The sequence below is a fragment of the Nothobranchius furzeri genome, chromosome 2 (genome assembly GCF_043380555.1).
Source record: "Nothobranchius furzeri strain GRZ-AD chromosome 2, NfurGRZ-RIMD1, whole genome shotgun sequence".
Classification (NCBI taxonomy): domain Eukaryota; kingdom Metazoa; phylum Chordata; class Actinopteri; order Cyprinodontiformes; family Nothobranchiidae; genus Nothobranchius; species Nothobranchius furzeri.
Genome location: NC_091742.1, coordinates 53,982,870 through 54,003,960, shown reverse-complemented (window position 1 = coordinate 54,003,960; position 21,091 = coordinate 53,982,870). Strand labels below are relative to the sequence as shown.

The following is a 21,091-nucleotide window of genomic DNA, read 5'->3' as shown; positions in this document are numbered from 1 at the left end:
TTTTTCTTAGTTTGTGAGTTCAGCTTTTCTTGTGTTTGGCAGCAATAAATTGCAATGTGTTTCTCCAACAACCTATTTGGGTCTTTGTGGAAAAGACCTATTGGTGCATTTTGATGCCATTCCAGTAAAAGGCCCACATTTCTTTTAGCTGGTAGCGTAGCAGCAAAGACTTGCGACGTGCCATCATGGCCGCAGGCTGCAGAGCCTTGCTCCGGAACGAAATCTTAATGACAATCTTTAGTTAGATCCCTGAATTGCAAGTAAGTCACAGATAGATGAGTTGGATTTTCTCTATTGCAACTTGGGAAGTAAAATGTGAACGTATTGAAGAAGAAACACTCTTTTAAAACCTGATTGCCCCAGGGAATGGGCTTTTTGACATTTCTGTGTTAACCCTTTGATGCATGAATTATGAAATCTTCAACCATGATTTTTTTTAACAATTTTTTGATTCATCTTTAGGTGAGAATGAAACAAATTTCAACAAATATTTTTTGTAAAAATGTATAATTTACAAATAATTTATTACATGTCCACCTCAGTGAACAGCGTGCAATCTGAACATGAAATATGTTGGCTTGGCTTACCAAAGTCCAAATGGAGGTGCTCAAATGCAATAAAGTCTTCAACAGCTGTGCTTAATAGCAAAAATAAATAAATAACAATTTTGAGTACCTGTCCACTTTAGTGACTATTATGCATGAAAGGGTTAAGGAAAAGTGCAATATGCTGTTGTAACTGTTTGAGGTCTGTAAGGTGTTGTTCCTCAGAAGGGCGAGTGCGTAACAGCACCCTCTGCTGGCTCAAAAGACAAGGACAAAAGCTTACAGCACCTGGTATTCCCAGGCGGTCTCCCATCCAAGTACTAACCAGGCCCGACCCTGCTTAGCTTCCGAGATCAGACGAGATCGGGCATGTTCAGGGTGGTATGGCCGTAAGCGAAGGCTTGTCCTTCCGTCCTCCGTTTTATGGGTGCAGAGACGGTTGTGCCCTTGGCTGCCATTGAATGGAATGCTGCAATTTGAGGCCTTTCCAGTAAACCGCCCTCATCCCCAGTTTGAGCTGTGTCTGGCCGGGCTCCGTGGGCGAAAGCGGAGAGGGGAGCTTGTGTAGTGACACAGTAGAATAGGTTCATGCGCTTTAATCCAAATTTGTTCACATCGCAGACGTCAGAAAGTACAAACGATATTATTTAACATTTGGATGTACAAAAAGGCCACCTTCACCTCAGTTGAGAGAAGTACCTCGTTTTTCCTTTGTCCCTCCTATGAGTGGTGGGCCCATGGAAAGTGGGACCCACGCCCCCCTGTTCGGGCTGCGTCTGGCCGGGCTCTGTGGGTGAAATCCTTGCAAACAGGTGCCGGCCGGCTGGCGCCCGATTTTTCTTAGTTTGTGAGTTCAGCTTTTCTTGTGTTTGGCAGCAATAAATTGCAATGTGTTTCTCCAACAACCTATTTGGGTCTTTGTGGAAAAGACCTATTGGTGCATTTTGATGCCATTCCAGTAAAAGGCCCACATTTCTTTTAGCTGGTAGCGTAGCGGCAAAGACTTGCGACGTGCCATCATGGCCGCAGGCTGCAGAGCCTTGCTCCGGAACGAAATCTTAATGACAATCTTTAGTTAGATCCCTGAATTGCAAGTAAGTCACAGATAGATGAGTTGGATTTTCTCTATTGCAACTTGGGAAGTAAAATGTGAACGTATTGAAGAAGAAACGCTCTTTTAAAACCTGATTGCCCCAGGGAATGGGCTTTTTGACATTTCTGTGTTAACCCTTTGATGCATGAATTATGAAATCTTCAACCATGATTTTTTTTTAACAATTTTTTGATTCATCTTTAGGTGTGAATGAAACAAATTTCAACAAATATTTTTTGTAAAAATGTATAATTTACAAATAATTTATTACATGTCCACCTCAGTGAACAGCGTGCAATCTGAACATGAAATATGTTGGCTTGGCTTACCAAAGTCCAAATGGAGGTGCTCAAATGCAATAAAGTCTTCAACAGCTGTGCTTAATAGCAAAAATAAATAAATAACAATTTTGAGTACCTGTCCACTTGAGTGACTATTATGCATGAAAGGGTTAAGGAAAAGTGCAATATGCTGTTGTAACTGTTTGAGGTCTGTAAGGTGTTGTTCCTCAGAAGGGCGAGTGCGTAACAGCACCCTCTGCTGGCTCAAAAGACAAGGACAAAAGCTTACAGCACCTGGTATTCCCAGGCGGTCTCCCATCCAAGTACTAACCAGGCCCGACCCTGCTTAGCTTCCGAGATCAGACGAGATCGGGCGTGTTCAGGGTGGTATGGCCGTAAGCGAAGGCTTGTCCTTCCGTCCTCCGTTTTATGGGTGCAGAGACGGTTGTGCCCTTGGCTGCCATTGAATGGAATGCTGCAATTTGAGGCCTTTCCAGTAAACCGCCCTCATCCCCAGTTTGAGCTGTGTCTGGCCGGGCTCCGTGGGCGAAAGCGGAGAGGGGAGCTTGTGTAGTGACACAGTAGAATAGGTTCATGCGCTTTAATCCAAATTTGTTCACATCGCAGACGTCAGAAAGTACAAACGATATTATTTAACATTTGGATGTACAAAAAGGCCACCTTCACCTCAGTTGAGAGAAGTACCTCGTTTTTCCTTTGTCCCTCCTATGAGTGGTGGGCCCATGGAAAGTGGGACCCACGCCCCCCTGTTCGGGCTGCGTCTGGCCGGGCTCTGTGGGTGAAATCCTTGCAAACAGGTGCCGGCCGGCTGGCGCCCGATTTTTCTTAGTTTGTGAGTTCATTTTTTCTTGTGTTTGGCAGCAATAAATTGCAATGTGTTTCTCCAACAACCTATTTGGGTCTTTGTGGAAAAGACCTATTGGTGCATTTTGATGCCATTCCAGTAAAAGGCCCACATTTCTTTTAGCTGGTAGCGTAGCGGCAAAGACTTGCGACGTGCCATCATGGCCGCAGGCTGCAGAGCCTTGCTCCGGAACGAAATCTTAATGACAATCTTTAGTTAGATCCCTGAATTGCAAGTAAGTCACAGATAGATGAGTTGGATTTTCTCTATTGCAACTTGGGAAGTAAAATGTGAACGTATTGAAGAAGAAACACTCTTTTAAAACCTGATTGCCCCAGGGAATGGGCTTTTTGACATTTCTGTGTTAACCTTTTGATGCATGAATTATAAAATCTTCAACCATGATTTTTTTAACAATTTTTTGATTCATCTTTAGGTGTGAATGAAACAAATTTCAACAAATATTTTTTGTAAAAATGTATAATTTACAAATAATTTATTACATGTCCACCTCAGTGAACAGCGTGCAATCTGAACATGAAATATGTTGGCTTGGCTTACCAAAGTCCAAATGGAGGTGCTCAAATGCAATAAAGTCTTCAACAGCTGTGCTTAATAGCAAAAATAAATAAATAACAATTTTGAGTACCTGTCCACTTGAGTGACTATTATGCATGAAAGGGTTAAGGAAAAGTGCAATATGCTGTTGTAACTGTTTGAGGTCTGTAAGGTGTTGTTCCTCAGAAGGGCGAGTGCGTAACAGCACCCTCTGCTGGCTCAAAAGACAAGGACAAAAGCTTACAGCACCTGGTATTCCCAGGCGGTCTCCCATCCAAGTACTAACCAGGCCCGACCCTGCTTAGCTTCCGAGATCAGACGAGATCGGGCGTGTTCAGGGTGGTATGGCCGTAAGCGAAGGCTTGTCCTTCCGTCCTCCGTTTTATGGGTGCAGAGACAGTTGTGCCCTTGGCTGCCATTGAATGGAATGCTGCAATTTGAGGCCTTTCCAGTAAACCGCCCTCATCCCCAGTTTGAGCTGTGTCTGGCCGGGCTCCGTGGGCGAAAGCGGAGAGGGGAGCTTGTGTAGTGACACAGTAGAATAGGTTCATGCGCTTTAATCCAAATTTGTTCACATCGCAGACGTCAGAAAGTACAAACGATATTATTTAACATTTGGATGTACAAAAAGGCCACCTTCACCTCAGTTGAGAGAAGTACCTCGTTTTTCCTTTGTCCCTCCTATGAGTGGTGGGCCCATGGAAAGTGGGACCCACGCCCCCCTGTTCGGGCTGCGTCTGGCCGGGCTCTGTGGGTGAAATCCTTGCAAACAGGTGCCGGCCGGCTGGCGCCCGATTTTTCTTAGTTTGTGAGTTCAGCTTTTCTTGTGTTTGGCAGCAATAAATTGCAATGTGTTTCTCCAACAACCTATTTGGGTCTTTGTGGAAAAGACCTATTGGTGCATTTTGATGCCATTCCAGTAAAAGGCCCACATTTCTTTTAGCTGGTAGCGTAGCGGCAAAGACTTGCGACGTGCCATCATGGCCGCAGGCTGCAGAGCCTTGCTCCGGAACGAAATCTTAATGACAATCTTTAGTTAGATCCCTGAATTGCAAGTAAGTCACAGATAGATGAGTTGGATTTTCTCTATTGCAACTTGGGAAGTAAAATGTGAACGTATTGAAGAAGAAACACTCTTTTAAAACCTGATTGCCCCAGGGAATGGGCTTTTTGACATTTCTGTGTTAACCTTTTGATGCATGAATTATAAAATCTTCAACCATGATTTTTTTTAACAATTTTTTGATTCATCTTTAGGTGTGAATGAAACAAATTTCAACAAATATTTTTTGTAAAAATGTATAATTTACAAATAATTTATTACATGTCCACCTCAGTGAACAGCGTGCAATCTGAACATGAAATATGTTGGCTTGGCTTACCAAAGTCCAAATGGAGGTGCTCAAATGCAATAAAGTCTTCAACAGCTGTGCTTAATAGCAAAAATAAATAAATAACAATTTTGAGTACCTGTCCACTTGAGTGACTATTATGCATGAAAGGGTTAAGGAAAAGTGCAATATGCTGTTGTAACTGTTTGAGGTCTGTAAGGTGTTGTTCCTCAGAAGGGCGAGTGCGTAACAGCACCCTCTGCTGGCTCAAAAGACAAGGACAAAAGCTTACAGCACCTGGTATTCCCAGGCGGTCTCCCATACAAGTACTAACCAGGCCCGACCCTGCTTAGCTTCCGAGATCAGACGAGATCGGGCGTGTTCAGGGTGGTATGGCCGTAAGCGAAGGCTTGTCCTTCCGTCCTCCGTTTTATGGGTGCAGAGACAGTTGTGCCCTTGGCTGCCATTGAATGGAATGCTGCAATTTGAGGCCTTTCCAGTAAACCGCCCTCATCCCCAGTTTGAGCTGTGTCTGGCCGGGCTCCGTGGGCGAAAGCGGAGAGGGGAGCTTGTGTAGTGACACAGTAGAATAGGTTCATGCGTTTTAATCCAAATTTGTTCACATCGCAGACGTCAGAAAGTACAAACGATATTATTTAACATTTGGATGTACAAAAAGGCCACCTTCACCTCAGTTGAGAGAAGTACCTCGTTTTTCCTTTGTCCCTCCTATGAGTGGTGGGCCCATGGAAAGTGGGACCCACGCCCCCCTGTTCGGGCTGCGTCTGGCCGGGCTCTGTGGGTGAAATCCTTGCAAACAGGTGCCGGCCGGCTGGCGCCCGATTTTTCTTAGTTTGTGAGTTCAGCTTTTCTTGTGTTTGGCAGCAATAAATTGCAATGTGTTTCTCCAACAACCTATTTGGGTCTTTGTGGAAAAGACCTATTGGTGCATTTTGATGCCATTCCAGTAAAAGGCCCACATTTCTTTTAGCTGGTAGCGTAGCAGCAAAGACTTGCGACGTGCCATCATGGCCGCAGGCTGCAGAGCCTTGCTCCGGAACGAAATCTTAATGACAATCTTTAGTTAGATCCCTGAATTGCAAGTAAGTCACAGATAGATGAGTTGGATTTTCTCTATTGCAACTTGGGAAGTAAAATGTGAACGTATTGAAGAAGAAACACTCTTTTAAAACCTGATTGCCCCAGGGAATGGGCTTTTTGACATTTCTGTGTTAACCCTTTGATGCATGAATTATGAAATCTTCAACCATGATTTTTTTAACAATTTTTTGATTCATCTTTAGGTGAGAATGAAACAAATTTCAACAAATATTTTTTGTAAAAATGTATAATTTACAAATAATTTATTACATGTCCACCTCAGTGAACAGCGTGCAATCTGAACATGAAATATGTTGGCTTGGCTTACCAAAGTCCAAATGGAGGTGCTCAAATGCAATAAAGTCTTCAACAGCTGTGCTTAATAGCAAAAATAAATAAATAACAATTTTGAGTACCTGTCCACTTGAGTGACTATTATGCATGAAAGGGTTAAGGAAAAGTGCAATATGCTGTTGTAACTGTTTGAGGTCTGTAAGGTGTTGTTCCTCAGAAGGGCGAGTGCGTAACAGCACCCTCTGCTGGCTCAAAAGACAAGGACAAAAGCTTACAGCACCTGGTATTCCCAGGCGGTCTCCCATCCAAGTACTAACCAGGCCCGACCCTGCTTAGCTTCCGAGATCAGACGAGATCGGGCGTGTTCAGGGTGGTATGGCCGTAAGCGAAGGCTTGTCCTTCCGTCCTCCGTTTTATGGGTGCAGAGACGGTTGTGCCCTTGGCTGCCATTGAATGGAATGCTGCAATTTGAGGCCTTTCCAGTAAACCGCCCTCATCCCCAGTTTGAGCTGTGTCTGGCCGGGCTCCGTGGGCGAAAGCGGAGAGGGGAGCTTGTGTAGTGACACAGTAGAATAGGTTCATGCGCTTTAATCCAAATTTGTTCACATCGCAGACGTCAGAAAGTACAAACGATATTATTTAACATTTGGATGTACAAAAAGGCCACCTTCACCTCAGTTGAGAGAAGTACCTCGTTTTTCCTTTGTCCCTCCTATGAGTGGTGGGCCCATGGAAAGTGGGACCCACGCCCCCCTGTTCGGGCTGCGTCTGGCCGGGCTCTGTGGGTGAAATCCTTGCAAACAGGTGCCGGCCGGCTGGCGCCCGATTTTTCTTAGTTTGTGAGTTCAGCTTTTCTTGTGTTTGGCAGCAATAAATTGCAATGTGTTTCTCCAACAACCTATTTGGGTCTTTGTGGAAAAGACCTATTGGTGCATTTTGATGCCATTCCAGTAAAAGGCCCACATTTCTTTTAGCTGGTAGCGTAGCGGCAAAGACTTGCGACGTGCCATCATGGCCGCAGGCTGCAGAGCCTTGCTCCGGAACGAAATCTTAATGACAATCTTTAGTTAGATCCCTGAATTGCAAGTAAGTCACAGATAGATGAGTTGGATTTTCTCTATTGCAACTTGGGAAGTAAAATGTGAACGTATTGAAGAAGAAACGCTCTTTTAAAACCTGATTGCCCCAGGGAATGGGCTTTTTGACATTTCTGTGTTAACCCTTTGATGCATGAATTATGAAATCTTCAACCATGATTTTTTTTTAACAATTTTTTGATTCATCTTTAGGTGTGAATGAAACAAATTTCAACAAATATTTTTTGTAAAAATGTATAATTTACAAATAATTTATTACATGTCCACCTCAGTGAACAGCGTGCAATCTGAACATGAAATATGTTGGCTTGGCTTACCAAAGTCCAAATGGAGGTGCTCAAATGCAATAAAGTCTTCAACAGCTGTGCTTAATAGCAAAAATAAATAAATAACAATTTTGAGTACCTGTCCACTTGAGTGACTATTATGCATGAAAGGGTTAAGGAAAAGTGCAATATGCTGTTGTAACTGTTTGAGGTCTGTAAGGTGTTGTTCCTCAGAAGGGCGAGTGCGTAACAGCACCCTCTGCTGGCTCAAAAGACAAGGACAAAAGCTTACAGCACCTGGTATTCCCAGGCGGTCTCCCATCCAAGTACTAACGAGGCCCGACCCTGCTTAGCTTCCGAGATCAGACGAGATCGGGCGTGTTCAGGGTGGTATGGCCGTAAGCGAAGGCTTGTCCTTCCGTCCTCCGTTTTATGGGTGCAGAGACAGTTGTGCCCTTGGCTGCCATTGAATGGAATGCTGCAATTTGAGGCCTTTCCAGTAAACCGCCCTCATCCCCAGTTTGAGCTGTGTCTGGCCGGGCTCCGTGGGCGAAAGCGGAGAGGGGAGCTTGTGTAGTGACACAGTAGAATAGGTTCATGCGTTTTAATCCAAATTTGTTCACATCGCAGACGTCAGAAAGTACAAACGATATTATTTAACATTTGGATGTACAAAAAGGCCACCTTCACCTCAGTTGAGAGAAGTACCTCGTTTTTCCTTTGTCCCTCCTATGAGTGGTGGGCCCATGGAAAGTGGGACCCACGCCCCCCTGTTCGGGCTGCGTCTGGCCGGGCTCTGTGGGTGAAATCCTTGCAAACAGGTGCCGGCCGGCTGGCGCCCGATTTTTCTTAGTTTGTGAGTTCAGCTTTTCTTGTGTTTGGCAGCAATAAATTGCAATGTGTTTCTCCAACAACCTATTTGGGTCTTTGTGGAAAAGACCTATTGGTGCATTTTGATGCCATTCCAGTAAAAGGCCCACATTTCTTTTAGCTGGTAGCGTAGCAGCAAAGACTTGCGACGTGCCATCATGGCCGCAGGCTGCAGAGCCTTGCTCCGGAACGAAATCTTAATGACAATCTTTAGTTAGATCCCTGAATTGCAAGTAAGTCACAGATAGATGAGTTGGATTTTCTCTATTGCAACTTGGGAAGTAAAATGTGAACGTATTGAAGAAGAAACACTCTTTTAAAACCTGATTGCCCTAGGGAATGGGCTTTTTGACATTTCTGTGTTAACCCTTTGATGCATGAATTATGAAATCTTCAACCATGATTTTTTTAACAATTTTTTGATTCATCTTTAGGTGAGAATGAAACAAATTTCAACAAATATTTTTTGTAAAAATGTATAATTTACAAATAATTTATTACATGTCCACCTCAGTGAACAGCGTGCAATCTGAACATGAAATATGTTGGCTTGGCTTACCAAAGTCCAAATGGAGGTGCTCAAATGCAATAAAGTCTTCAACAGCTGTGCTTAATAGCAAAAATAAATAAATAACAATTTTGAGTACCTGTCCACTTGAGTGACTATTATGCATGAAAGGGTTAAGGAAAAGTGCAATATGCTGTTGTAACTGTTTGAGGTCTGTAAGGTGTTGTTCCTCAGAAGGGCGAGTGCGTAACAGCACCCTCTGCTGGCTCAAAAGACAAGGACAAAAGCTTACAGCACCTGGTATTCCCAGGCGGTCTCCCATCCAAGTACTAACCAGGCCCGACCCTGCTTAGCTTCCGAGATCAGACGAGATCGGGCGTGTTCAGGGTGGTATGGCCGTAAGCGAAGGCTTGTCCTTCCGTCCTCCGTTTTATGGGTGCAGAGACGGTTGTGCCCTTGGCTGCCATTGAATGGAATGCTGCAATTTGAGGCCTTTCCAGTAAACCGCCCTCATCCCCAGTTTGAGCTGTGTCTGGCCGGGCTCCGTGGGCGAAAGCGGAGAGGGGAGCTTGTGTAGTGACACAGTAGAATAGGTTCATGCGCTTTAATCCAAATTTGTTCACATCGCAGACGTCAGAAAGTACAAACGATATTATTTAACATTTGGATGTACAAAAAGGCCACCTTCACCTCAGTTGAGAGAAGTACCTCGTTTTTCCTTTGTCCCTCCTATGAGTGGTGGGCCCATGGAAAGTGGGACCCACGCCCCCCTGTTCGGGCTGCGTCTGGCCGGGCTCTGTGGGTGAAATCCTTGCAAACAGGTGCCGGCCGGCTGGCGCCCGATTTTTCTTAGTTTGTGAGTTCAGCTTTTCTTGTGTTTGGCAGCAATAAATTGCAATGTGTTTCTCCAACAACCTATTTGGGTCTTTGTGGAAAAGACCTATTGGTGCATTTTGATGCCATTCCAGTAAAAGGCCCACATTTCTTTTAGCTGGTAGCGTAGCGGCAAAGACTTGCGACGTGCCATCATGGCCGCAGGCTGCAGAGCCTTGCTCCGGAACGAAATCTTAATGACAATCTTTAGTTAGATCCCTGAATTGCAAGTAAGTCACAGATAGATGAGTTGGATTTTCTCTATTGCAACTTGGGAAGTAAAATGTGAACGTATTGAAGAAGAAACGCTCTTTTAAAACCTGATTGCCCCAGGGAATGGGCTTTTTGACATTTCTGTGTTAACCCTTTGATGCATGAATTATGAAATCTTCAACCATGATTTTTTTTAACAATTTTTTGATTCATCTTTAGGTGTGAATGAAACAAATTTCAACAAATATTTTTTGTAAAATTGTATAATTTACAAATAATTTATTACATGTCCACCTCAGTGAACAGCGTGCAATCTGAACATGAAATATGTTGGCTTGGCTTACCAAAGTCCAAATGGAGGTGCTCAAATGCAATAAAGTCTTCAACAGCTGTGCTTAATAGCAAAAATAAATAAATAACAATTTTGAGTACCTGTCCACTTGAGTGACTATTATGCATGAAAGGGTTAAGGAAAAGTGCAATATGCTGTTGTAACTGTTTGAGGTCTGTAAGGTGTTGTTCCTCAGAAGGGCGAGTGCGTAACAGCACCCTCTGCTGGCTCAAAAGACAAGGACAAAAGCTTACAGCACCTGGTATTCCCAGGCGGTCTCCCATCCAAGTACTAACCAGGTCCGACCCTGCTTAGCTTCCGAGATCAGACGAGATCGGGCGTGTTCAGGGTGGTATGGCCGAAAGCGAAGGCTTGTCCTTCCGTCCTCCGTTTTATGGGTGCAGAGACGGTTGTGCCCTTGGCTGCCATTGAATGGAATGCTGCAATTTGAGGCCTTTCCAGTAAACCGCCCTCATCCCCAGTTTGAGCTGTGTCTGGCCGGGCTCCGTGGGCGAAAGCGGAGAGGGGAGCTTGTGTAGTGACACAGTAGAATAGGTTCATGCGCTTTAATCCAAATTTGTTCACATCGCAGACGTCAGAAAGTACAAACGATATTATTTAACATTTGGATGTACAAAAAGGCCACCTTCACCTCAGTTGAGAGAAGTACCTCGTTTTTCCTTTGTCCCTCCTATGAGTGGTGGGCCCATGGAAAGTGGGACCCACGCCCCCCTGTTCGGGCTGCGTCTGGCCGGGCTCTGTGGGTGAAATCCTTGCAAACAGGTGCCGGCCGGCTGGCGCCCGATTTTTCTTAGTTTGTGAGTTCAGCTTTTCTTGTGTTTGGCAGCAATAAATTGCAATGTGTTTCTCCAACAACCTATTTGGGTCTTTGTGGAAAAGACCTATTGGTGCATTTTGATGCCATTCCAGTAAAAGGCCCACATTTCTTTTAGCTGGTAGCGTAGCGGCAAAGACTTGCGACGTGCCATCATGGCCGCAGGCTGCAGAGCCTTGCTCCGGAACGAAATCTTAATGACAATCTTTAGTTAGATCCCTGAATTGCAAGTAAGTAACAGATTGATGAGTTGGATTTTCTCTATTGCAACTTGGGAAGTAAAATGTGAACGTATTGAAGAAGAAACGCTCTTTTAAAACCTGATTGCCCCAGGGAATGGGCTTTTTGACATTTCTGTGTTAACCCTTTGATGCATGAATTATGAAATCTTCAACCATGATTTTTTTTTAACAATTTTTTGATTCATCTTTAGGTGTGAATGAAACAAATTTCAACAAATATTTTTTGTAAAAATGTATAATTTACAAATAATTTATTACATGTCCACCTCAGTGAACAGCGTGCAATCTGAACATGAAATATGTTGGCTTGGCTTACCAAAGTCCAAATGGAGGTGCTCAAATGCAATAAAGTCTTCAACAGCTGTGCTTAATAGCAAAAATAAATAAATAACAATTTTGAGTACCTGTCCACTTGAGTGACTATTATGCATGAAAGGGTTAAGGAAAAGTGCAATATGCTGTTGTAACTGTTTGAGGTCTGTAAGGTGTTGTTCCTCAGAAGGGTGAGTGCGTAACAGCACCCTCTGCTGGCTCAAAAGACAAGGACAAAAGCTTACAGCACCTGGTATTCCCAGGCGGTCTCCCATCCAAGTACTAACGAGGCCCGACCCTGCTTAGCTTCCGAGATCAGACGAGATCGGGCGTGTTCAGGGTGGTATGGCCGTAAGCGAAGGCTTGTCCTTCCGTCCTCCGTTTTATGGGTGCAGAGACAGTTGTGCCCTTGGCTGCCATTGAATGGAATGCTGCAATTTGAGGCCTTTCCAGTAAACCGCCCTCATCCCCAGTTTGAGCTGTGTCTGGCCGGGCTCCGTGGGCGAAAGCGGAGAGGGGAGCTTGTGTAGTGACACAGTAGAATAGGTTCATGCGTTTTAATCCAAATTTGTTCACATCGCAGACGTCAGAAAGTACAAACGATATTATTTAACATTTGGATGTACAAAAAGGCCACCTTCACCTCAGTTGAGAGAAGTACCTCGTTTTTCCTTTGTCCCTCCTATGAGTGGTGGGCCCATGGAAAGTGGGACCCACGCCCCCCTGTTCGGGCTGCGTCTGGCCGGGCTCTGTGGGTGAAATCCTTGCAAACAGGTGCCGGCCGGCTGGCGCCCGATTTTTCTTAGTTTGTGAGTTCAGCTTTTCTTGTGTTTGGCAGCAATAAATTGCAATGTGTTTCTCCAACAACCTATTTGGGTCTTTGTGGAAAAGACCTATTGGTGCATTTTGATGCCATTCCAGTAAAAGGCCCACATTTCTTTTAGCTGGTAGCGTAGCGGCAAAGACTTGCGACGTGCCATCATGGCCGCAGGCTGCAGAGCCTTGCTCCGGAACGAAATCTTAATGACAATCTTTAGTTAGATCCCTGAATTGCAAGTAAGTCACAGATAGATGAGTTGGATTTTCTCTATTGCAACTTGGGAAGTAAAATGTGAACGTATTGAAGAAGAAACGCTCTTTTAAAACCTGATTGCCCCAGGGAATGGGCTTTTTGACATTTCTGTGTTAACCCTTTGATGCATGAATTATGAAATCTTCAACCATGATTTTTTTTAACAATTTTTTGATTCATCTTTAGGTGTGAATGAAACAAATTTCAACAAATATTTTTTGTAAAAATGTATAATTTACAAATAATTTATTACATGTCCACCTCAGTGAACAGCGTGCAATCTGAACATGAAATATGTTGGCTTGGCTTACCAAAGTCCAAATGGAGGTGCTCAAATGCAATAAAGTCTTCAACAGCTGTGCTTAATAGCAAAAATAAATAAATAACAATTTTGAGTACCTGTCCACTTGAGTGACTATTATGCATGAAAGGGTTAAGGAAAAGTGCAATATGCTGTTGTAACTGTTTGAGGTCTGTAAGGTGTTGTTCCTCAGAAGGGCGAGTGCGTAACAGCACCCTCTGCTGGCTCAAAAGACAAGGACAAAAGCTTACAGCACCTGGTATTCCCAGGCGGTCTCCCATACAAGTACTAACCAGGCCCGACCCTGCTTAGCTTCCGAGATCAGACGAGATCGGGCGTGTTCAGGGTGGTATGGCCGTAAGCGAAGGCTTGTCCTTCCGTCCTCCGTTTTATGGGTGCAGAGACAGTTGTGCCCTTGGCTGCCATTGAATGGAATGCTGCAATTTGAGGCCTTTCCAGTAAACCGCCCTCATCCCCAGTTTGAGCTGTGTCTGGCCGGGCTCCGTGGGCGAAAGCGGAGAGGGGAGCTTGTGTAGTGACACAGTAGAATAGGTTCATGCGTTTTAATCCAAATTTGTTCACATCGCAGACGTCAGAAAGTACAAACGATATTATTTAACATTTGGATGTACAAAAAGGCCACCTTCACCTCAGTTGAGAGAAGTACCTCGTTTTTCCTTTGTCCCTCCTATGAGTGGTGGGCCCATGGAAAGTGGGACCCACGCCCCCCTGTTCGGGCTGCGTCTGGCCGGGCTCTGTGGGTGAAATCCTTGCAAACAGGTGCCGGCCGGCTGGCGCCCGATTTTTCTTAGTTTGTGAGTTCAGCTTTTCTTGTGTTTGGCAGCAATAAATTGCAATGTGTTTCTCCAACAACCTATTTGGGTCTTTGTGGAAAAGACCTATTGGTGCATTTTGATGCCATTCCAGTAAAAGGCCCACATTTCTTTTAGCTGGTAGCGTAGCAGCAAAGACTTGCGACGTGCCATCATGGCCGCAGGCTGCAGAGCCTTGCTCCGGAACGAAATCTTAATGACAATCTTTAGTTAGATCCCTGAATTGCAAGTAAGTCACAGATAGATGAGTTGGATTTTCTCTATTGCAACTTGGGAAGTAAAATGTCAACGTATTGAAGAAGAAACACTCTTTTAAAACCTGATTGCCCCAGGGAATGGGCTTTTTGACATTTCTGTGTTAACCCTTTGATGCATGAATTATGAAATCTTCAACCATGATTTTTTTTAACAATTTTTTGATTCATCTTTAGGTGAGAATGAAACAAATTTCAACAAATATTTTTTGTAAAAATGTATAATTTACAAATAATTTATTACATGTCCACCTCAGTGAACAGCGTGCAATCTGAACATGAAATATGTTGGCTTGGCTTACCAAAGTCCAAATGGAGGTGCTCAAATGCAATAAAGTCTTCAACAGCTGTGCTTAATAGCAAAAATAAATAAATAACAATTTTGAGTACCTGTCCACTTGAGTGACTATTATGCATGAAAGGGTTAAGGAAAAGTGCAATATGCTGTTGTAACTGTTTGAGGTCTGTAAGGTGTTGTTCCTCAGAAGGGCGAGTGCGTAACAGCACCCTCTGCTGGCTCAAAAGACAAGGACAAAAGCTTACAGCACCTGGTATTCCCAGGCGGTCTCCCATCCAAGTACTAACAAGGCCCGACCCTGCTTAGCTTCCGAGATCAGACGAGATCGGGCGTGTTCAGGGTGGTATGGCCGTAAGCGAAGGCTTGTCCTTCCGTCCTCCGTTTTATGGGTGCAGAGACGGTTGTGCCCTTGGCTGCCATTGAATGGAATGCTGCAATTTGAGGCCTTTCCAGTAAACCGCCCTCATCCCCAGTTTGAGCTGTGTCTGGCCGGGCTCCGTGGGCGAAAGCGGAGAGGGGAGCTTGTGTAGTGACACAGTAGAATAGGTTCATGCGCTTTAATCCAAATTTGTTCACATTGCAGACGTCAGAAAGTACAAACGATATTATTTAACATTTGGATGTACAAAAAGGCCACCTTCACCTCAGTTGAGAGAAGTACCTCGTTTTTCCTTTGTCCCTCCTATGAGTGGTGGGCCCATGGAAAGTGGGACCCACGCCCCCCTGTTCGGGCTGCGTCTGGCCGGGCTCTGTGGGTGAAATCCTTGCAAACAGGTGCCGGCCGGCTGGCGCCCGATTTTTCTTAGTTTGTGAGTTCAGCTTTTCTTGTGTTTGGCAGCAATAAATTGCAATGTGTTTCTCCAACAACCTATTTGGGTCTTTGTGGAAAAGACCTATTGGTGCATTTTGATGCCATTCCAGTAAAAGGCCCACATTTCTTTTAGCTGGTAGCGTAGCGGCAAAGACTTGCGACGTGCCATCATGGCCGCAGGCTGCAGAGCCTTGCTCCGGAACGAAATCTTAATGACAATCTTTAGTTAGATCCCTGAATTGCAAGTAAGTCACAGATAGATGAGTTGGATTTTCTCTATTGCAACTTGGGAAGTAAAATGTGAACGTATTGAAGAAGAAACGCTCTTTTAAAACCTGATTGCCCCAGGGAATGGGCTTTTTGACATTTCTGTGTTAACCCTTTGATGCATGAATTATGAAATCTTCAACCATGATTTTTTTTTAACAATTTTTTGATTCATCTTTAGGTGTGAATGAAACAAATTTCAACAAATATTTTTTGTAAAAATGTATAATTTACAAATAATTTATTACATGTCCACCTCAGTGAACAGCGTGCAATCTGAACATGAAATATGTTGGCTTGGCTTACCAAAGTCCAAATGGAGGTGCTCAAATGCAATAAAGTCTTCAACAGCTGTGCTTAATAGCAAAAATAAATAAATAACAATTTTGAGTACCTGTCCACTTGAGTGACTATTATGCATGAAAGGGTTAAGGAAAAGTGCAATATGCTGTTGTAACTGTTTGAGGTCTGTAAGGTGTTGTTCCTCAGAAGGGCGAGTGCGTAACAGCACCCTCTGCTGGCTCAAAAGACAAGGACAAAAGCTTACAGCACCTGGTATTCCCAGGCGGTCTCCCATCCAAGTACTAACGAGGCCTGACCCTGCTTAGCTTCCGAGATCAGACGAGATCGGGCGTGTTCAGGGTGGTATGGCCGAAAGCGATGGCTTGTCCTTCCGTCCTCCGTTTTATGGGTGCAGAGACAGTTGTGCCCTTGGCTGCCATTGAATGGAATGCTGCAATTTGAGGCCTTTCCAGTAAACCGCCCTCATCCCCAGTTTGAGCTGTGTCTGGCCGGGCTCCGTGGGCGAAAGCGGAGAGGGGAGCTTGTGTAGTGACACAGTAGAATAGGTTCATGCGTTTTAATCCAAATTTGTTCACATCGCAGACGTCAGAAAGTACAAACGATATTATTTAACATTTGGATGTACAAAAAGGCCACCTTCACCTCAGTTGAGAGAAGTACCTCGTTTTTCCTTTGTCCCTCCTATGAGTGGTGGGCCCATGGAAAGTGGGACCCACGCCCCCCTGTTCGGGCTGCGTCTGGCCGGGCTCTGTGGGTGAAATCCTTGCAAACAGGTGCCGGCCGGCTGGCGCCCGATTTTTCTTAGTTTGTGAGTTCAGCTTTTCTTGTGTTTGGCAGCAATAAATTGCAATGTGTTTCTCCAACAACCTATTTGGGTCTTTGTGGAAAAGACCTATTGGTGCATTTTGATGCCATTCCAGTAAAAGGCCCACATTTCTTTTAGCTGGTAGCGTAGCGGCAAAGACTTGCGACGTGCCATCATGGCCGCAGGCTGCAGAGCCTTGCTCCGGAACGAAATCTTAATGACAATCTTTAGTTAGATCCCTGAATTGCAAGTAAGTCACAGATAGATGAGTTGGATTTTCTCTATTGCAACTTGGGAAGTAAAATGTGAACGTATTGAAGAAGAAACGCTCTTTTAAAACCTGATTGCCCCAGGGAATGGGCTTTTTGACATTTCTGTGTTAACCCTTTGATGCATGAATTATGAAATCTTCAACCATGATTTTTTTTAACAATTTTTTGATTCATCTTTAGGTGTGAATGAAACAAATTTCAACAAATATTTTTTGTAAAAATGTATAATTTACAAATAATTTATTACATGTCCACCTCAGTGAACAGCGTGCAATCTGAACATGAAATATGTTGGCTTGGCTTACCAAAGTCCAAATGGAGGTGCTCAAATGCAATAAAGTCTTCAACAGCTGTGCTTAATAGCAAAAATAAATAAATAACAATTTTGAGTACCTGTCCACTTGAGTGACTATTATGCATGAAAGGGTTAAGGAAAAGTGCAATATGCTGTTGTAACTGTTTGAGGTCTGTAAGGTGTTGTTCCTCAGAAGGGCGAGTGCATAACAGCACCCTCTGCTGGCTCAAAAGACAAGGACAAAAGCTTACAGCACCTGGTATTCCCAGGCGGTCTCCCATCCAAGTACTAACCAGGCCCGACCCTGCTTAGCTTCCGAGATCAGACGAGATCGGGCGTGTTCAGGGTGGTATGGCCGTAAGCGAAGGCTTGTCCTTCCGTCCTCCGTTTTATGGGTGCAGAGACAGTTGTGCCCTTGGCTGCCATTGAATGGAATGCTGCAATTTGAGGCCTTTCCAGTAAACCGCCCTCATCCCCAGTTTGAGCTGTGTCTGGCCGGGCTCCGTGGGCGAAAGCGGAGAGGGGAGCTTGTGTAGTGACACAGTAGAATAGGTTCATGCGCTTTAATCCAAATTTGTTCACATTGCAGACGTCAGAAAGTACAAACGATATTATTTAACATTTGGATGTACAAAAAGGCCACCTTCACCTCAGTTGAGAGAAGTACCTCGTTTTTCCTTTGTCCCTCCTATGAGTGGTGGGCCCATGGAAAGTGGGACCCACGCCCCCCTGTTCGGGCTGCGTCTGGCCGGGCTCTGTGGGTGAAATCCTTGCAAACAGGTGCCGGCCGGCTGGCGCCCGATTTTTCTTAGTTTGTGAGTTCAGCTTTTCTTGTGTTTGGCAGCAATAAATTGCAATGTGTTTCTCCAACAACCTATTTGGGTCTTTGTGGAAAAGACCTATTGGTGCATTTTGATGCCATTCCAGTAAAAGGCCCACATTTCTTTTAGCTGGTAGCGTAGCGGCAAAGACTTGCGACGTGCCATCATGGCCGCAGGCTGCAGAGCCTTGCTCCGGAACGAAATCTTAATGACAATCTTTAGTTAGATCCCTGAATTGCAAGTAAGTCACAGATAGATGAGTTGGATTTTCTCTATTGCAACTTGGGAAGTAAAATGTGAACGTATTGAAGAAGAAACGCTCTTTTAAAACCTGATTGCCCCAGGGAATGGGCTTTTTGACATTTCTGTGTTAACCCTTTGATGCATGAATTATGAAATCTTCAACCATGATTTTTTTTTAACAATTTTTTGATTCATCTTTAGGTGTGAATGAAACAAATTTCAACAAATATTTTTTGTAAAAATGTATAATTTACAAATAATTTATTACATGTCCACCTCAGTGAACAGCGTGCAATCTGAACATGAAATATGTTGGCTTGGCTTACCAAAGTCCAAATGGAGGTGCTCAAATGCAATAAAGTCTTCAACAGCTGTGCTTAATAGCAAAAATAAATAAATAACAATTTTGAGTACCTGTCCACTTGAGTGACTATTATGCATGAAAGGGTTAAGGAAAAGTGCAATATGCTGTTGTAACTGTTTGAGGTCTGTAAGGTGTTGTTCCTCAGAAGGGCGAGTGCGTAACAGCACCCTCTGCTGGCTCAAAAGACAAGGACAAAAGCTTACAGCACCTGGTATTCCCAGGCGGTCTCCCATCCAAGTACTAACCAGGCCCGACCCTGCTTAGCTTCCGAGATCAGACGAGATCGGGCGTGTTCAGGGTGGTATGGCCGTAAGCGAAGGCTTGACCTTCCGTCCTCCGTTTTATGGGTGCAGAGACAGTTGTGCCCTTGGCTGCCATTGAATGGAATGCTGCAATTTGAGGCCTTTCCAGTAAACCGCCCTCATCCCCAGTTTGAGCTGTGTCTGGCCGGGCTCCGTGGGCGAAAGCGGAGAGGGGAGCTTGTGTAGTGACACAGTAGAATAGGTTCATGCGCTTTAATCCAAATTTGTTCACATCGCAGACGTCAGAAAGTACAAACGATATTATTTAACATTTGGATGTACAAAAAGTCCACCTTCACCTCAGTTGAGAGAAGTACCTCGTTTTTCCTTTGTCCCTCCTATGAGTGGTGGGCCCATGGAAAGTGGGACCCACGCCCCCCTGTTCGGGCTGCGTCTGGCCGGGCTCTGTGGGTGAAATCCTTGCAAACAGGTGCCGGCCGGCTGGCGCCCGATTTTTCTTAGTTTGTGAGTTCAGCTTTTCTTGTGTTTGGCAGCAATAAATTGCAATGTGTTTCTCCAACAACCTATTTGGGTCTTTGTGGAAAAGACCTATTGGTGCATTTTGATGCCATTCCAGTAAAAGGCCCACATTTCTTTTAGCTGGTAGCGTAGCGGCAAAGACTTGCGACGTGCCATCATGGCCGCAGGCTGCAGAGCCTTGCTCCGGAACGAAATCTTAATGACAATCTTTAGTTAGATCCCTGAATTGCAAGTAAGTCACAGATAGATGAGTTGGATTTTCTCTATTGCAACTTGGGAAGTAAAATGTGAACGTATTGAAGAAGAAACGCTCTTTTAAAACCTGATTGCCCCAGGGAATGGGCTTTTTGACATTTCTGTGTTAACCCTTTGATGCATGAATTATGAAATCTTCAACCATGATTTTTTTTTAACAATTTTTTGATTCATCTTTAGGTGTGAATGAAACAAATTTCAACAAATATTTTTTGTAAAAATGTATAATTTACAAATAATTTATTACATGTCCACCTCAGTGAACAGCGTGCAATCTGAACATGAAATATGTTGGCTTGGCTTACCAAAGTCCAAATGGAGGTGCTCAAATGCAATAAAGTCTTCAACAGCTGTGCTTAATAGCAAAAATAAATAAATAACAATTTTGAGTACCTGTCCACTTGAGTGACTATTATGCATGAAAGGGTTAAGGAAAAGTGCAATATGCTGTTGTAACTGTTTGAGGTCTGTAAGGTGTTGTTCCTCAGAAGAGCGAGTGCGTAACAGCACCCTCTGCTGGCTCAAAAGACAAGGACAAAAGCTTACAGCACCTGGTATTCCCAGGCGGTCTCCCATCCAAGTACTAACCAGGCCCGACCCTGCTTAGCTTCCGAGATCAGACGAGATCGGGCGTGTTCAGGGTGGTATGGCCGTAAGCGAAGGCTTGTCTTTCCGTCCTCCGTTTTATGGGTGCAGAGACAGTTGTGCCCTTGGCTGCCATTGAATGGAATGCTGCAATTTGAGGCCTTTCCAGTAAACCGCCCTCATCCCCAGTTTGAGCTGTGTCTGGCCGGGCTCCGTGGGCGAAAGCGGAGAGGGGAGCTTGTGTAGTGACACAGTAGAATAGGTTCATGCGCTTTAATCCAAATTTGTTCACATCGCAGACGTCAGAAAGTACAAACGATATTATTTAACATTTGGATGTACAAAAAGGCCACCTTCACCTCAGTTGAGGGAAGTACCTCGTTTTTCCTTTGTCCCTCCTATGAGTGGTGGGCCCATGGAAAGTGGGACCCACGCCCCCCTGTTCGGGCTGCGTCTGGCCGGGCTCTGTGGGTGAAATCCTTGCAAACAGGTGCCGGCCGGCTGGCGCCCGATTTTTCTTAGTTTGTGAGTTCAGCTTTTCTTGTGTTTGGCAGCAATAAATTGCAATGTGTTTCTCCAACAACCTATTTGGGTCTTTGTGGAAAAGACCTATTGGTGCATTTTGATGCAATTCCAGTAAAAGGCCCACATTTCTTTTAGCTGGTAGCGTAGCGGCAAAGACTTGCGACGTGCCATCATGGCCGCAGGCTGCAGAGCCTTGCTCCGGAACGAAATCTTAATGACAATCTTTAGTTAGATCCCTGAATTGCAAGTAAGTCACAGATAGATGAGTTGGATTTTCTCTATTGCAACTTGGGAAGTAAAATGTGAACGTATTGAAGAAGAAACGCTCTTTTAAAACCTGATTGCCCCAGGGAATGGGCTTTTTGACATTTCTGTGTTAACCCTTTGATG

The 21,091-nt window shown here is 44.4% G+C and overlaps 15 non-coding genes across 15 annotated transcripts; all 15 read right to left on the bottom strand.

Moving 5' to 3' along the window:
• Nucleotides 1-821: 821 nt before the first annotated feature.
• Nucleotides 822-940, bottom strand: LOC139068098 (5S ribosomal RNA). The gene has a single exon (XR_011519735.1). It is a non-coding gene; the product is annotated as a 5S ribosomal RNA (ribosomal RNA).
• A 1,261-nt stretch (nt 941-2,201) lies between these two features.
• On the bottom strand, nt 2,202-2,320 carry LOC139067648 (5S ribosomal RNA). Its single transcript, XR_011519688.1, has one exon. It is a non-coding gene; the product is annotated as a 5S ribosomal RNA (ribosomal RNA).
• A 1,259-nt stretch (nt 2,321-3,579) lies between these two features.
• On the bottom strand, nt 3,580-3,698 carry LOC139067638 (5S ribosomal RNA). The gene has a single exon (XR_011519687.1). It is a non-coding gene; the product is annotated as a 5S ribosomal RNA (ribosomal RNA).
• A 1,260-nt stretch (nt 3,699-4,958) lies between these two features.
• On the bottom strand, nt 4,959-5,077 carry LOC139068173 (5S ribosomal RNA). Its single transcript, XR_011519772.1, has one exon. It is a non-coding gene; the product is annotated as a 5S ribosomal RNA (ribosomal RNA).
• Nucleotides 5,078-6,336: 1,259 nt separating this feature from the next.
• LOC139067628 (5S ribosomal RNA) lies at nt 6,337-6,455 on the bottom strand. The gene has a single exon (XR_011519686.1). It is a non-coding gene; the product is annotated as a 5S ribosomal RNA (ribosomal RNA).
• Nucleotides 6,456-7,716: 1,261 nt separating this feature from the next.
• Nucleotides 7,717-7,835, bottom strand: LOC139068278 (5S ribosomal RNA). Its single transcript, XR_011519877.1, has one exon. It is a non-coding gene; the product is annotated as a 5S ribosomal RNA (ribosomal RNA).
• Nucleotides 7,836-9,094: 1,259 nt separating this feature from the next.
• On the bottom strand, nt 9,095-9,213 carry LOC139067619 (5S ribosomal RNA). Its single transcript, XR_011519685.1, has one exon. It is a non-coding gene; the product is annotated as a 5S ribosomal RNA (ribosomal RNA).
• A 1,260-nt stretch (nt 9,214-10,473) lies between these two features.
• Nucleotides 10,474-10,592, bottom strand: LOC139068258 (5S ribosomal RNA). The gene has a single exon (XR_011519857.1). It is a non-coding gene; the product is annotated as a 5S ribosomal RNA (ribosomal RNA).
• A 1,261-nt stretch (nt 10,593-11,853) lies between these two features.
• On the bottom strand, nt 11,854-11,972 carry LOC139068277 (5S ribosomal RNA). Its single transcript, XR_011519876.1, has one exon. It is a non-coding gene; the product is annotated as a 5S ribosomal RNA (ribosomal RNA).
• A 1,260-nt stretch (nt 11,973-13,232) lies between these two features.
• On the bottom strand, nt 13,233-13,351 carry LOC139068172 (5S ribosomal RNA). Its single transcript, XR_011519771.1, has one exon. It is a non-coding gene; the product is annotated as a 5S ribosomal RNA (ribosomal RNA).
• A 1,260-nt stretch (nt 13,352-14,611) lies between these two features.
• Nucleotides 14,612-14,730, bottom strand: LOC139068262 (5S ribosomal RNA). Its single transcript, XR_011519861.1, has one exon. It is a non-coding gene; the product is annotated as a 5S ribosomal RNA (ribosomal RNA).
• Nucleotides 14,731-15,991: 1,261 nt separating this feature from the next.
• LOC139068338 (5S ribosomal RNA) lies at nt 15,992-16,110 on the bottom strand. The gene has a single exon (XR_011519937.1). It is a non-coding gene; the product is annotated as a 5S ribosomal RNA (ribosomal RNA).
• A 1,260-nt stretch (nt 16,111-17,370) lies between these two features.
• LOC139067609 (5S ribosomal RNA) lies at nt 17,371-17,489 on the bottom strand. Its single transcript, XR_011519684.1, has one exon. It is a non-coding gene; the product is annotated as a 5S ribosomal RNA (ribosomal RNA).
• Nucleotides 17,490-18,750: 1,261 nt separating this feature from the next.
• LOC139067600 (5S ribosomal RNA) lies at nt 18,751-18,869 on the bottom strand. The gene has a single exon (XR_011519682.1). It is a non-coding gene; the product is annotated as a 5S ribosomal RNA (ribosomal RNA).
• Nucleotides 18,870-20,130: 1,261 nt separating this feature from the next.
• On the bottom strand, nt 20,131-20,249 carry LOC139067590 (5S ribosomal RNA). The gene has a single exon (XR_011519681.1). It is a non-coding gene; the product is annotated as a 5S ribosomal RNA (ribosomal RNA).
• Nucleotides 20,250-21,091: the final 842 nt, after the last annotated feature.